The 17437-nt window shown below is 42.9% G+C and overlaps 1 long non-coding RNA gene across 1 annotated transcript in view; it reads left to right on the top strand.

Annotated features, from left to right (window-relative positions):
- Positions 1–17437, top strand: part of LOC132148850 (uncharacterized) — a 299074-nt gene that overhangs the window by 154102 nt on the left and 127535 nt on the right. The gene's annotated exons all lie outside the window — the stretch shown is intronic.

Genomic DNA, 17437 nt, shown 5'->3' with positions numbered 1-17437 from the left:
ACAAGTAGTTTTGAGAATTTAATTTCTGCTTTGAGAAATGCACCAAAGTGACTGAGAAAAACTGTAATTTAGTAGGCTTATACTGACTATGTATTAACTTAAGCCGCATATTAGCTTACTTAGCTGGCTAATTACCTTAGTGACCACTTGTGAGTCGCCATGCCACTATATCCAACTAATGCTAATCTTGACCGTTTAAAGCAAATAGATGTATTCTTTTTTAAAAAGCCTAGATATTAAAAACTGGGAAAAGGGCTCTTCTGTGGCATCAACGATAAAACCCATCTTGCTTCCAGTTGAAGAGTCCTCTCAAGAGCCCAGGAGTAAAGTGTGTTGCTGAAGGGTGCAGTGGACTTTCAGATATCACATAACCTCTAACTGAAATAGTGAGGAGTTTTTCATCAAGAGCTGATATTACTTTTCGTCACCTGAGATATTTTCCATTCCATAAAATAAAAAGGCAAAGTGAACTCTGCTCCATGGAGAGTAGTGCTCTGAAAGAAAATTTTTTGAAACATTATTTTCTGTAAAAGAGTATGTATTATGATAATGAGATATTCACACTTTTACAAATAAAGGTTCTGAAAGGGTTTTTTTAATAGAAGAACCATCTTGGCTTCCCCAAGAACCATTCAGTGAACCTTTTTCCCCTCTTCTTCGTAGTGTGAAGATTTTAATAATGTGAATGTAATGTTTTTCCACTAGAAAGAAGCTTCTGTGCAAGGAAAGGTTCCAATGGAGGTTAAAGGTATTTCATGGAACCATCTATGGCAATAAAGAACCTTTGTTCTTTTATGAGTGATGTATTTCAGTCACATTATAATGTAGTATAGTATGCAGTATAATGTATCATACTGTATCAAGAAAAACTCTTGCTGCATCATTATACAGTACAGACCAAAAGTTTGGACACACCTTCTCATTCAAAGAGTTTTCTTTATTTTCATGACTATGAAAATTGTAGAGTCACACTGAAGGCATCAAGGGCTATTTGACCAAGAAGGAGAGTAATGGGGTGCTGTGCCAGATGACCTGGCCTCCATAGTCACCGGACCAGAACCCAATCGAGATGGTTTAGGGGTGAGCTGGACCGCAGACAGAAAGCAAAAGGGCCAACAAGTGCTAAGCATCTCTCGGGGAACTCCTTCAAGACTGTTGGAAGACCATTTTAGGTGACTACCTCTTGAAGCCCATCAAGAGAATGCCAAGAGTGTGCAAAGCAGTAATCAAAGCAAAAGGTGGCTTTTTTGAAAAACCTAGAATATGACATATTTTCAGTTGTTTCACACTTTTTTGTTACGTATATAATTCCACGTGTTAATTCATAGTTTTAATGCCTTCAGTGTGAATCTACAATTTTCATAGTCATGAAAATAAAGAAAACTCTTTGAATGAGAAGGTGTGTCCAAACTTTTGGTCTGTACTGTATGTCTACTTCAGACGATATACAAATTGACATCATGACTGAGCTGCTCTGTTTGAAGAAGAACAGTTTATGCAGTTTCATTTATCAAGGTCAGATGTTAACTATGGCATATTAAACACTGGTAGCGGGAAATTGATGACACCAATGACAAAGTAGCAGTGACTAAATGTAAGATGATAAAACAACCGGCAGCTGCCCTGCAAATATGTCATTTCCAGCACATTTTAGGCATTCAGTCATTTGCTGTGAGGTCAGTGTAGAGATGTTTTTCATACGGAAAGTGCATCCTGCCTTTGTCTGTCAGTTTCATTGCTGGCTTCAAAAGTGCATCTGTCACACAAATTTCTCTTTTGTTCATTTCTTACACACACTCTTTTCCACTGCTGACCGGACTCAGCACCCCCCATCAGTACCTAATGAGGGAGGACGTTTTTCACTTCATACTATAATTGGCCCAGTGGAGAGTTTTAATGGAATCACTCAGGGAAATGGGCTCTTAAATACAATATGTTGGCCTGTCTTCCTCCTCCTCCTCTTTCTCGTCTTGCTCACTCTATTTTTCTCTTGTTCTCTGTCCCTGTTCGTAGTCGAGTTCAAGGTGGAGTGGCTTTTGCAAGTACATTGCACTCAATGGCCTTGTAATTACTCGCTGTCATGTTTGTTTCTGTTTGGCAGTGCTGTAAGTAACAGCGACGATTTGTATTACAGAATCCATTCCATGCATGGCTGGGCTGTTTCATGAGTATGTACTAATAGAGAGAAAGAAAGAAAGAGGACATTAAGGAGAATGCCTGGAGTTCTCCTCAGACAAAGTTCTGGAGCACCTTCTGAAGTGATTCATTTACAGTGGTGAGGTTCAGTTTGGCTGATTTTTTTTTTCATTTATTAAAAGTTCTGTTGTTTCTTCTGAAGTATATTCTTGAAAATAACCATATATTGTTTGGAAAGAATAGTAATCAAAGAGTTGACAGGCCAATTTTTTACAATCTTTTCGATTATTAACAGGCAGTTGCTCGTCATGTAGATTTGTTGAGGATGGTCTTAAGTGTAAACACTATATTGAATTTGATGCAAATGAGGCACTGTGTACTATGTTGTATCATCTTAAAGGGCCATTCACACCAGAACAGCTATAACTTTTCAACATTACTTATTCTTTAAACATTCCACTTTAAATACAATAAGTATTAATTGTATACAAAGTGACCCACATCTGGTTTTCAACCACTGAAAATGGGTAATATTAAACGTCTGAATTTTTTTGCATCAAGATCCCCATATCTCTGTAGGGCATTGCATATTCCAGTATATTAAAAACTAGAATCCAAAGTCATATTGCAATATTTTTTATACTTTTTGAGTTGTAGGTACACAAACTATGGGAAAATTATTATTTTTGGCACCCAGACAGGTATGCTTAATGATCCACATTTGATTTTTAACCACTGAAAATTTGTACAATTAAACAATTTACTTCTGGAGGCATACTGAAATTCCATTATCTCTGGAACTGAACTATTTAGGGCCTTACAAAATGAAGATGCCAAAAGGGAAGTTTGTTAAGACCCAATTTCTAAAAGGTCATTAAGATATCTTTAATGTGTTTTGAATTGCAAACTTTGCAAACTTTGGAGAAAAAAAACTTGAAAAGTTTGTTTTCCCCCATTTTGAATGGTCATCATTGGCACATAATGCAACCAATATTGCACAAGTCAACAGATTTTACTAACAGACCTACTGATCTCTGTGTAAAAATAACATAATGATGCTGCCATCTTTCTGAAGTCATTTTAACCCCTTGTAATTTGGCTCTGAATCTCAGTTGGAAATTGCCATTTTGACACCTCTCTACAAAATATTGGATTACTCAATACATATTAATCTATGACATTTGCACCAAAACTTTATGAATTTCTTTCTTCATGCAAAACACAAAAGAGGATATTTTGAAAAAAAAAAAAAAAACAGTTACCAAAGAGTTGAAAGTCAATGTGGACCAAAAACTGTTAAGTTACATCTTCTTTTGTTTTCAGTTGAAGAAATAAATTCATGCACGTTTGGAACAACTGGCTTAAAACATTAAAAACATTGGCTTGCCCTGTTGTGCAGCTATTTAAAACTAGCTTGTTACCCCTTGTTAGGATATACAGTACTTATGACAAACTTTCTTTGTAAGTATATTGGTAACATATATTTTTGTCTAACGGATATATATATATATATATATATATCATCAGCATCGCCCTGGAAACAGAGCAGGCACACCTGCACCTGCTCATTACGGACTGAGCGGTCACACCTGCAGTCCATCAGGGACGGGCTTTATAAGCAGCGTCGACGAACACAGAGGTAAGAGATGTCTCCAAAAGACTCGGCTAACAAATTCTCTGTGTTTCCCTCCAAACACCAGCATGTGACCGCCAGCCCACAAAGGAAACGGACTTCACGGACCCACACAGCACTGCGCACCAAAGGAGAAGAGAAGGCCGAGCACTGAGCACTGGAAACCCCTCACGTTGGCTATTTCCCCCTTCATCCTTACAATAAAATCCACCCTTCAGGGAACTTCCCTTGATCCTCATGTTGTGTGCTTCTTCACCCCATCAGACTGGTGGAGAATGCGGGCATTGCAGTGAAGAAGTCACTGACCAGGATCCCACTACATCCCTATCACCATTTACTTGGTTTGTTGATGGACGTTTTTTCCGGGTTGTTTTTCTCACGTCCACTTCCTGTTTCCCCAGGTGGCGCTCCGCCCCCAACGATGGAGGATCTGTTGAAGCACCTCACCGAGGTGAGCATCCGCCAGCAACAGATTATGGAGCACATGGCCTCCCGACAAGGGGAAACGGAACGAGAGCTCGCCACCCTCCGCATGTCGGCTGCCCCGCGAACTCCGCTACCTGACCCCAAGTCCAGGCTACCCAGCTCATCCCAAAGATGACGGCGCATGATGACGTCGAGACATACCTTCAGATGTTCGAGGCGATCGCCGTCTGGGAGGCATGGCCCAGGGACGAGTGGGCGCGGATCGTGGCGCCGTTGGTGACGGGAGAAGCGCAACGGGCATACTTTATGCTTACCCCCGAGTGGAGCGGTTCTTATGAAGAGTTGAAAAAGGAAATCTTGGGGCGGGTTGGACTGTCGCCCATTAGTGCCGCCCGACTGTTCCATGACTGGTCCTACAACCCACGGCGGCCCGCCCGTGCGCAAGTGACCAACCTCTCACACCTCCCCCAACATTGGCTACTGGCCGCGGGGCCCACCGCACACCAGGTAGCGGAGCGCGTAGTAGTGGACCGCCTCCTACGGGCCCTTCCCCGCTCTCTGGCAGGCGGCCGGTATGCGGAACCCCACCAACTTCGACGAGCTGGTGGAGGCCATCGAGCTGGCGGAGGCCACCCAACACCGGGAGGCTGGGGAGCGAGCGCCGCCCTTTCCCCGAAGGGTGGTCCAGGAGCGACGCACGCCGGAGGGCACCCAGCAACCAGTCGGCAGGCTGCCGGTTCCCGGGCCACAGGATGAGCCCATGCCCACCGAAGCTCCTCACTCCCCTGGATGCGCTTGGCTGGCAGGCTGTGCCGTACATGCGGAAACTCCAAAGCAGGCCCCATGGGTGGAAGTGAAGATAAATGGCTGGCCGGTCCTCGCCCTCCTCGATTCAGGCAGCGCGGTCACCCTTGTCCGGCCAACTGTCCTTCCTCCACGGATGGAACCCAAAGCCAGACTGCCCATCACCTGTGTCCACGGCGATACCAGGGAAGTACCGGCGCAGCGCGTAACCATCATGGTGCCCCCTGGCGCCTGGCCGGTGGAAGTCGGGATCGTCAAGGATCTGCCTGTACCGGTCCTCCTCGGCAGGGATTGGCCGGGGTTCGAACGTTTCTTCGCCTCCGCTAGCCAGCCTGTCAGCCCCGCCGGGAACCGCCCCCACCGGACAACCACGAAGCCCCGACGGCATTCCGTGCTGCTGGCCTCGGACAGCCCCAGAGAGGGTGAGTCTTCCCATCATAACCCCAACCTCTATTATGACCTTTTCCAGCAGGTGACTGGGGCTGGGGCCTTCACCCGAGAGCAGCACGAGGACGACTGCCTCAAACACTGCTGGGCCCAAGTGAGGGTCGCCGATGGGAAGGACCTCCAACCGGCACCCCACCCAACACCTCACTTCGTGGTCAAAAACGGCCTGCTGTACTGTGTTGCACAGCAAAGGGGGGAGGAGAAAACTTTGCTGTTAATCCCACGTACCAAGACAGGAGCGGTGATGGAGCTGGCGCATGCCCATCCCATGATCGGCCACCTGGGGGCCCAAAACACCATCCAACGCATACGCGACCGTTTCCACTGGCCAGGCCTGGAGGCCGAGGTAAAATGCTTCTGTCAGGCCTGTCCCACCTGTCAGCGGACGTCTCCACGCACCCCTCCCCCCAGCCCGCTGATTCCGCTGCTCATCATTGAGGTGCCCTTCGAGCAGATCGGAATGGACCTAGTGGGGCCGCTGCCAAAGTCCGCCCGGGGACACGAACACATCCTGGTCATCCTGGACTACGCCACCCGCTACCCTGAGGCCATCCCACTCCGCAAAGCCACCGCGAAAGCCATTGCCCAGGAGCTCTTCCTGTTGAGTAGTCGGGACGGCCTACCATCCCAGATACTGATTGACCAGGGCACCCCCTTCATGTCCCGGTTGATGGCTGACCTCTGCAAGCTTCTCCAGATAAAACAGCTCCGCACCACCGTATACCACCCGCAAACAGACGGCCTGGCCGAACGCTTCAATCAAACACTGAAGCAGATGCTGCTGAAGACAAGCGCGACTGGGACAAGATGCTGCCCTATGTCCTGTTCGGCATCCGGGAGGTACCCCAGGCGTCCACCGGGTTTACCCCCTTCGAGCTCCTCTTCGGACGGCAGCCCCGCAGCCTGCTTGACGTCGCCAGAGAAGCCTGGGAACAGCAACCGGCCATCCACCGCTCCACCATCGAGCACGTCCGGGAGATGCGGGAGAGGATTGACAGGGTCATGCCCATCATCCGGGAGCACCTTGCCAAAGACCAGCAGGCCCAGCAACGACATTAAAACAGGGCGGCCCAGCCACAGGAGTTTTAGCCAGGAGACCACGTCATGGTCCTAGTCCCCACTGCCCCCTGTAAATTCTTGGCCAGCTGGCAAGGTCCCTATACCGTCACGGAAAGGATCGGCCCTGTCACCTACCGAGTCCGGCAGCCCGGAAGACGCAGAGAGGACCAACTGTTCCACGTGAACCTTCTGAAGCGCTGGGTCGGGACCGGGCCCCAGCTTGCAGCCCTCGCTCAGCGACCTCCTGTGGCTGTGGACATGGACCCCCACCTCTCGGCCGCCCAAAAGTCAGAGCTGCAAAACCTGGTCAGTCAATTCACCGATGTGTTCTCTCCCCAGCCAGGGCGGACCCACGCACTCAAGCACGATATTCGCACAGATCCCGGAGTGATCGTCCGGCAGTGGCCCTATCGTGTTCCGGAGGCTTAGCGACACGCCATTGAGGAGGAGGTACAGGCGATGTTGAGGTTAGGGACCATCGAACCATCACACAGCCCCTGGTCCAGCCCCATCGTCATGGTTCCAAAGCACGACGGCACCTTCCGCTTTTGCAATGACTTCCGCCGCCTGAGCGAAGTCTCGGAGTTTGATGGCTACCCAATGCCGCGGGTTGATGAACTCTTGGATCGCCTGGGAAGGGCCCGGTACATTTCAACTCTCGACCTCACCAAGGGCCACTGGCAGGTCCCCCTAACCGAGCAGACCAAGCCGAAGACGGCGTTCTCGACCCCTAGTGGCCACTGGCAATACCGGGTCCTACCCTTCGGCCTGCATGTGGCTCCCGCCACCTTCCAGCGGCTAATAGACATCCTCCTGTGGCCCCACCAGGCCTAAGCCACCGCCTACCTGGACGATGTAGTCATACATTCAGAGACTTGGGAGGACCACCTGGAGTGGCTGCGGAAGGTGCTGTTGGAACTCCGCCGGGCTGGGCTGACCGCCAACCCCCGTAAGTGTCACCTGACCCTCACCGAAGCCAATTACCTCAGCTACCAAGTGGGCCGCGGCCTCATTTGACCCCAGGAGAAGAAGGTGGCGGCGATCCTCTCCGCGCCGCGGCCCACCACCAGAATGCAGGTATGGGCCTTTTTGGGGTTGGCGGGATATTACCGCTGTTTTATCCCTAACTTCTCCTCCTTAGCCTCTCCCCTGACAGACCTGACCAGGAAGGGGCAACCAGAGAGGGTCCCATGGAACCGGAGAGCGGAGAGCGCGTTCCAGCACGTGAAGGAAACGCCAACGGTCTCTCGAGGATATGGTCAGCTTTCGCAGGTCTGTCAGGTTCCACTCCCCGCCCTCCCCCAATTTCCCCATTTTCCACAGGGACAGGATGACGCTTGGGTGGGGGGGGTGACGCATGTCCCCAGCTCTCATCAGTGTCGCCCTGGAAACAGAGCAGGCACACCTGCACCTGCTCATTATGGGCTGAGCGGTCACACCTGCAGTCCATCAGGGACGGACAAGCAGCATCGACAAACACAGAGATGAGAGATGTCTCCAAAAGACTCGGCTAACAAATTCTCTGTGTTTCCCTCCAAACAGCAGCGTGTGACCGCCAGCCCACAAAGGACACGGACTTCACGGACCCACACAGCACTGCGCACCGAATGAGAAGAGAAGGCCGAGCACTGAGCACCGGAAACCCCTCACGTTGGCTATTTCCCCATTTAACCTTACAATAAAATCCACCCTTCGGGGAACTTACCTTGATCCTCGTGTCGTGTGCTTCTTCTATATGTATATATATATATATATATATATATATATATATATATATATTTCTGGAATGGCATATTTGCAATTTTTCATCAGAGCAATTGGCACGGTTGTGTGCCTGTCCCTCACAGCTTTTTTCCATTCACTCTAAATTAAATATGCTGTCAATCCTGACTAAAGTTCATAGTTCCCCTTCCACCTCCTCACGTCCTCCCACTGTATCTGGATCTTTCTATGCCTAATCAGCTCCCATTACTCTGACTGACAGGGGCTGTGCAGGTTCAGTTAGTGGTTTGTAGTCATGCCAGCATCACTCTGTGGATGTGTGAGACTCAGACACAGGTGTGAGCGTGTAAATCTGTGCATGTCTGTACACACACTCGTGCATCTGTCTGTAAATTGCGTTAAGATGAGGTGAGAGTCCTGGATACGCATCCACACATTGATTTGCGCAGAGTGGATTACAATCAGGATGAAATTACTGCCAAGGACAACCTAGTCTTCAGGGGAAAAAATATATCCCATCAAGCATCTTGTAAAACAACATTATGCAATCCAAACACTTTTTCATAAGGCTGCCTCAAAAAAAAAAAAAAAAAAAAAAAACCTTTTTAGCTGACCTTAAGTCAGTTTTCTTATCACAAAAAGCAGAATATTTCATTCCTTCCTAACAACACACAAAACAAGCACTACAAAATAATAAAAGAACAAACATTTGAAAGATTGTTCATATTTAAAGGTTTTTAATTATTTGTAATTTTTTTTTTTTTAATTATTACTTTCATGAAAATGTGCAATTGGTTTGTAAGGGGTGTAATTATACAATGTCATCCTGTAGTGTTTCAAGTGCTTTGAAACTGTTAATAATTTTGTGAAGCAATTGGTTCAGGTGATTCAAATTTCTCAAAGAACCATCACTAGTGTCGAGGTTAATTAGTCTCTTAAAATACCAGAAAATTTATCCCTTTTTATGACGAGACATTGTTAGTCCAAGTTTTAAAATATTATGTTTTGACTCAAAAAAAAAAAAAAAAAAGTATTTTATACATTAAAAATGATAAGTATTTTATAATGTATTTAAGATGTAAGAAAAGTATATTCGATTTATTTGATAGTTACACCATGGCTTATTCAATTCTTCAATCCTTAGATCTTCATCTTCCAAAGTTTCTTACGGGCAGAGGTCAATTTACTATCAGATTTAGGGGTACCAAATTATGGAACAGTTTTTCCCACTTAGCAATAAACTCCTCCTCATTAAAATGTTATAAAAGATATTTAAAAGCCCATTTAACTGCTGTTCTAAATTTTTAATATATATATTATTCCATTTTTATGTTATGATCATATATTTTGTTTATTTTTTTCATTACTGTAATCGTCATTCAAATTTGTTGATGTTATGTGTATGTATACATGTATGTGCATGTGTGTTTTGTGTGTGTGTTATGGATATATGTATCTCACTAGTTTGTTGTTACTTTTATGTAGTAAAATGTTTTTATTTTCTATGTTTTTTGTTTTGATTTTATTGTAATTATGTCTATAGGTGGAGGCATTAAATAAGCCCAGTTGGGGGTTTTTGCCTCTTCCTGCACATCATTAAATTGATAATATTTGTCTTATTTTTGTTCATATATGTTATGTTTTGTTATTATTATTTTTGTCATTTTGTATTTTAAGGTGCAAATATATATATATATATATATATATATATATATATATATATATATATATATATATATATATATATATATATATATATATAAAAAATATGCCATTTGTTTTTTCGAAGCCAACATGAACACCAAAGTCAAAGCTGTTAATAATTACATTGTGAATTTAGCCAAAGAGACATTTGCAGGTTTAAATATTGATTGCAGCTGTGTGTAGGTGTGCTGCGTGCACTCAGTCGTGCCCTAAGTTCACCCTGCCGAAGTGAGGTCAACGTCTGTGTGCCCTGCTCCAAATCATTTCATTAATACATTTCAACACTTCTGATGAGCAACACCTCTCAGGTCTCTCACGGCTCATGAGTAGAGAGGATAGAGAGAGAGAGCAGTCAAAATTGCTTTGAAGTGGTTGTTAAGAATAAGGGAGCAACAAGAGGGCATGGAAAAGAAATTGCACTTTTCATGTTTCCTTGTGAGTCATGTGGCAAGGCTTTAGGTTGGGCCAGGTGTAACTGTTTGCAAAGTCAATGTGAACGTGCTGATTGGCTGAGGAGGCTGCTGAGCGACACAGACGGAGCAGCTCTGTTATCTGAGAGAGAGGGAGAGGTACATAGACAGAATTCCGAAACCAGTGTACGCTCTATGAATTGTGCTTTTTAATTAAACTTACTTAACACATTTTATTTAAAGGGAAACATTTTTTTACATGCAATTTTCATTTACATTGTCTTCAGCTCTACTTTAAATGTATTTTGTTACTGAGCCTATCACATTGTATTCTTGAATCGGGTAACCAGCAAATGATACAGGTGCTGCATAAAGTTATTGACAACATTATGTTGGAATACATAATCTTGCATATTCTGTATAATATATAAGAACCTGGTTTTTCACATAACATGAGTTTTGTTGGCCATGCAGTAGTAATGACTACAAAATGTTTTAAAGTGTTTTGTATGAGTGGTGAAGTGCCATTTACCTCACATATGATGTAATTATATGCACAACTTGGAACGTGCTCAGGCTACAACTATTGTGTTACAGTTTTTCTCAGTTACTTTGGTGCGTTTCTCAAATCTGAAATTAAATTCTCAAAACTACTTGTACAACGTCCACATCATCTAGTCATTTATACACATCATAAAACCAGTTTCTCATTCTTTTGAACAAGTTGCGATTGCTTTTGTACATTCATGCAATTGATTATGCACATTTATCTGCAGTTTCCTACATTATGAATCTTCAGTTGGAAAGCTTATACTGTAAAGACAGAGGACAACACAAGAGTTACAAATTCTGAAAATTGACTTATTTTCATCTTTGTGCCCATATTTGTTTTTCCTTTTCTATATCACAATGACATTGTAAAGGTTATTTATTTATTTACAGTTTTTCTCAGTCACTTTGGTACATTTCTCTAATCATTCTTGAGATTTGCAAAACAGTAAGTGCATTTCTCAAAACAACTCGTACAAATAGCAAAACACCATGGATTACCTGCAAAAGCCAGTCTCTTGCTCCAAATCCTTAGTTCATCTCTCAAAAATAAATATCTGTGTCAATGAACATGTCAGTGCCAGCAGAATGACAAGTCCTTGTGTCATAGTTTACGGATAAGACAGTCAAATCGCTTAGTCATGTTGTCAATATAACTAATGTATGTTCTGATGTAAACTACTGTATTACAGTTTTTCTCGATTGGTTTGGCTCATTTCTTGAAACCGAGATGACATTCTCAAAATAACATGGACAAATCTCCAAACCACCTTGCAATTGTTCACAACAGAATGTCATTTTTCATTGGTTTTATCAAATTGCAAATGCTTTAGTACATGTCTCAAGTGACTCTGTGCTTTTTTTCAAATGATTATGTACAAGTAGCTACAGTTAGCACAATGAGCCCACATTTAGCACATTTTCCAAATAAATAGATCTTGCTGATCTAAACTGATTAGTTGATTTTTCAGTGAAATGGTTACTCTCTCCAAAACATATCAGCATGGTTTCATTGTGTAAGTCATCATATGCACAATTGTCTGTTCAACTGTCAAAATTAGTCAAAGATATAATACCATGAAAAAATTTCTTGGAACATTTGATAAATTTATGACAGTACTTGACAATCAATCAGGTGAAATTAGAACTAACGAAGGAGCAGTTTCCCACATCTCAGATGACCAATCAAACAGTTTGTTTAGTTACCTGACAGGTGTTGTCTATGATTATGACTGCTGCCAAAAGTATATAGACAGAGCTTGGCCCGGGGCCAGTTTCATTTGCAGTGTGAACATGGAAGCACCTCGCCAAGTACAACAGCAACTTCCTGCTCGAGGAAGAGGAGGAAGAAGAGGAAGAAGAGGAAGAGGAGGAGTGAGAATGCATGGAGGAATAGGGGGAAGAGGCTGAGGAGCACGGAGGCACCATGATGTCCCAGATGAAATCCGGGCCACCCTTATTGACCACGTTATAAACCATCGCCTCACAATGGCAGAGGCAGGTCGCCGAGTGCAGCCTAATGTGCCTCGGTCTACAGTCTCCTCCATCATCCAAACCTTTCGCAGGGAAAACGGGTACATAACTAATCTATTGAACTATTCAGTGTTGGTGTGTGTGTAGGCCTAGAGTACTGTAATATCTTAATGTGATGTTATATGATACTATAAAAATGACAAAGAAAAAAAAATGGAGAAAATACTGTGAATAGTATTCCAGTCACTGTGCAGTGCATCACACTTTTAGTACCATAAAACAGCAGTACAATTACATTGGTAACTCATTTTGTAACAAATTTACAGTGTTGACCTTTGACTTGTATGTCTAGGATTGGACGACAGCCTCAAGTGGGTGGCAGAAGAAAACTTCTAAATGAACAACAAGAACGAGAAATATGCAACATGGTCATTGCAAATAATGCCATCACACTGAGACAGATTCGTAATGCAATCCTTCTAGACAATGTAATGTTCCAAAATATAAACTCTATCAGCATCTCCACAATAGACCGGGTATTGAAGAAACATCAGATGACCATGAAACAGATTTACAGGGTACCATTTGAGAGAAACTCTGACAGAGTGAAAGAGCTGCGGTACCAGTATGTGCATGTAAGTCAACTACTGGTTGTCTATCATTGTAACACTATTACAGTAAGACATGGTTACCACTTTTTTTGTTTTGCTTTATCCTTTTTACCTTCAGAATCCAGCTTTGTGTGACTAGAGCATTTTGCCTAGAAATTGTCTTCAGTTTTTCACTCCCTCTTTTTACAGTACTTTAGATCCTCCCTGCAGTATCTGTCTCTACTTGACTGATTAGATTTATTTTTATTCTATTGTAGAGAATAATGGCATTAGAAGGCAACGAAACCTCTCACATCCTAGTGTTCGTTGATGAAGCTGGCTTCAACCTGGCCAAAGGTCGAAGGCGTGGCCGTAACATCATTGGCCACCGAGCCACTGTGGATGTCCCAGGCCAGCGAGGAGCAAATATAACAATGTGTGCCGCTATATCAGAAAGAGGTGTGGCCACACACATTCCCAGTTTAGGGCCCTACAATATGTCAATGTCAATGTCACCTTTATTTATATAGCGCTTTAAACAAAATACATTGCGTCAAAGCAACTGAACAACATTCATTAGGAAAACAGTGTCAATAATGCAAAAATGAGAGTTAAAGGCAGTTCATCATTGGATTCAGTTATGTCATCTCTGTTCAGTTAAATAGTGTCTGTGCATTTATTTGCAATCAAGTCAACGATATCGCTGTAGATGAAGTGTCCCCAACTAAGCAAGCCAGAGGCGACAGCGGCAAGGAACCGAAACTCCATCGGTGACAGAATGGAGAAAAAAACCTTGGGAGAAACCAGGCTCAGTTGGGGGGCCAGTTCTCCTCTGACCAGACGAAACCAGTAGTTCAATTCCAGGCTGCAGCAAAGTCAGATTGTGCAGAAGAATCATCTGTTTCCTGTGGTCTTGTCCTGGTGCTCCTCTGAGACAAGGTCTTTACAGGGGATCTGTATCTGGGGCTCTAGTTGTCCTGGTCTCCGCTGTCTTTCAGGGATGTAGAGGTCCTTTCTAGGTGCTGATCCACCATCTGGTCTGGATACGTACTGGATCCGGGTGACTGCAGTGACCCTCTGATCTGGACACAGACTGGATCTGGTGGCCACGGTGACCTCGGAACAAGAGAGAAACAGACAAATATTAGCGTAGATGCCATTCTTCTAATGATGTAGCAAGTACATAGGTTGTTATGGGAAGTGTTTCCGGTTCCGGTTTACCTAATTAATGCAGCCTAAAAATCCTTTAACGGATTTGGATAATAAAAGCATATTAGTATTTTATGTGTATGCCAGGTTAAAGAGATGGGTCTTTAATCTAGATTTAAACTGCAAGAGTGTGTCTGCCTCCCGAACAATGTTAGGTAGGTTATTCCAGAGTTTGGGCGCCAAATAGGAAAAGGATCTGCCGCCTGCAGTTGATTTTGATATTCTAGGTATTATCAAATTGCCTGAGTTTTGAGAACGTAGCGGACGTAGAGGATTATAATGTAAAAGGAGCTCATTCAAATACTTAGGTGCTAAACCATTCAGGGCTTTATAAGTAATAAGCAATATTTTAAAATCTATGCGATGCTTGATAGGGAGCCAGTGCAGTGTTGACAGGACCGGGCTAATATGGTCATACTTCCTGGTTCTAGTAAGAACTCTTGCTGCTGCATTTTGGACTAGCTGTAGTTTGTTTACTAAGCGTGCACAACAACCACCCAATAAAGCATTACAATAATCTAACCTTGAGGTCATAAATGCATGGATTAACATTTCTGCATTTGACATTGAGAGCATAGGCCGTAATTTAGATATATTTTTGAGATGGAAAAATGCAGTTTTACAAATGCTAGAAACGTGGCTTTCTAAGGAAAGATTGCGATCAAGTAGCACACCTAGGTTCCTAACTGATGATGAAGAATTGACAGAGCAACCATCAAGTCTTAGACAGTGTTCCAGGTTATTACAAGCAGAGTTTTTAGGTCCTATAATTAACACCTCTGTTTTTTTCTGAATTTAGCAGTAAGAAATTACTCGTCATCCAGTTTTTTATATCGACTATGCAATCCATTAGTTTTTCAAATTGGTGTGTTTCACCGGGCTGCGAAGAAATATAGAGCTGAGTATCATCAGCATAACAGTGAAAGCTAACACCATGTTTCCTGATGATATCTCCCAAGGGTAACATATAAAGCGTGAAGAGTAGCGGCCCTAGTACTGAGCCTTGAGGTACTCCATACTGCACTTGTGATCGATAGGATACATCTTCATTCACTGCTACGAACTGATGGCGGTCATATAAGTACGATTTAAACCATGCTAATGCACTTCCACTGATGCCAACAAAGTATTCAAGTCTATGCAAAAGAATGTTGTGGTCAATTGTGTCAAACGCAGCACTAAGATCCAATAAAACTAATAGAGAGATACACCCACGATCAGATGATAAGAGCAGATCATTTGTAACTCTTAGAAGAGCAGTCTCAGTACTATGATACGGTCTAAATCCTGACTGGAAATCCTCACATATACCATTTTTCTCTAAGAAGGAATATAATTGTGTGGATACCACCTTTTCTAGTATCTTGGACAGAAAAGGGAGATTTGAGATTGGTCTATAATTAACTAGTTCTTTGGGGTCAAGTTGTGGTTTTTTGATGAGAGGCTTAATAACAGCCAGTTTGAAGGTTTTGGGGACATGTCCTAATGACAATGAGGAATTAATAATAGTCAGAAGAGGATCTATGACCTCTGGAAGCACCTCTTTCAGGAGCTTAGATGGTATAGGGTCTAACATACATGTTGTTGGTTTAGATGATTTAACAAGTTTATACAATTCTTCCTCTCCTATAGTAGAGAATGAGTGGAACTGTTCCTCAGGGGATCTATAGTGCACTGTCTGATGTGATACTGTAGCTGACGGCTGAATGGTTGCAATTTTATCTCTAATAGTATTGATTTTAGAAGTAAAGTAGTTCATAAAGTCATTACTGCTGTGGTGTTGGGAAATGTCAACACTTGTTGAGGCTTTATTTTTCGTTAATTTAGCCACTGTATTGAATAAATACCTGGGGTTATGTTTGTTTTCTTCTAAAAGAGAAGAAAAGTAATCGGATCTAGCAGTTTTTAATGCTTTTCTGTAGGATATGTTACTTTCCCGCCAAGCAATACGAAATACCTCTAGTTTTGTTTTCCTCCAGCTGCGCTCTATTTTTCGGGCTGCTCTCTTTAGGGTGCGAGTATGCTCATTATACCATGGTGTCAAACTGTTTTCCTTAACCTTCCTTAAGCGTAAAGGAGCAACTTTATTTAAAGTGCTAGAAAAGAGAGAGTCCATAGTTTCTGTTACATCATCAAGTTGTTCTGAGGTTTTGGATATGCTAAGGAATTTGGATACATCAGGAAGATAACTTAAAAAGCAGTCTTTTGTGGTAGAAGTGATGGTTCTTCCATACTTGTAACAAGAAGTACAATTTACAATTTTGGCTATATGAATTTTGCAAAGAACTAAATAATGATCTGAGATATCATCACTTGGCTGAATAATTTCAACACCATCAACATCAATTCCATGTGACAGTATTAAATCTAGAGTATGATTTCGACAATGAGTAGGTCCTGAAACGTGTTGTCTCACACCAATAGAGTTCAGAATGTCTATAAATGCTGATCCCAATGCATCGTTTTCATTATCAACATGGATATTAAAATCACCAACTATTAAAACTTTATCTGCAGCCAGAACTAACTCGGATGTAAAATCACCGAACTCTTTAATAAAGTCTGTATGGTGCCCTGGTGGCCTGTATACAGTAGCCAGTACAAACATAACAGGGGATTTATCATTAACATTTGTTTCTTTGGATAATGTTATATGAAGTACCATTACTTCAAATGAGTTATACTTGAAGCCTGCCCTCTGAGAAATCCTGAAAACGTTGTTATAAATTGAAGCAAGACCTCCACCTTTGCCTTTTAGACGTGGCTCATGTTTATAACAGTAATCTTGGGGGGTGGACTCATTTAAAATAATGTAATCATCAGGTTTTAGCCAGGTTTCTGTCAAACAGAGTACATCTATATTATGATCAGTGATCATATTATTTACAAAAAGTGTTTTCGTAGAAAGGGATCTGATATTCAATAAGCCAAGCTTTATCATTTGTTTATCCATATTGCTTCTGTTTTTTATTTGTTGAACCTCAATTAAATTGTTAATCTTAACTTGGTTTGGACGTTTTTTGTATTTTCTAGTTCGGGGAACAGACACAGTCTCTATAGTGTGATATCTAGGTGAAAAAGTCTCTATGTGCTGAGAATTAACTGACCTCTGTGACGGGAGGCAGCTAGCAGACGGTCGGTTTAGCCAGTCTGTCTGCTTCCTGACCTGGGCCCCAGTTAGTCAAGTATAAACACTAAGACTATTTGCCATATTTCTAGAGAGAAGAGTGGCGCCACCCCAGGAGGGATGAAGACCATCTCTTTTCAACAGGTCA

This window comes from Carassius carassius, chromosome 9, assembly GCF_963082965.1.
Source record: "Carassius carassius chromosome 9, fCarCar2.1, whole genome shotgun sequence".
NCBI classification, from domain to species: Eukaryota; Metazoa; Chordata; class Actinopteri; order Cypriniformes; family Cyprinidae; genus Carassius; species Carassius carassius.
Note: the sequence above shows the minus strand (reverse complement) of the source record. Positions and strands in the feature narration are given on the sequence as shown.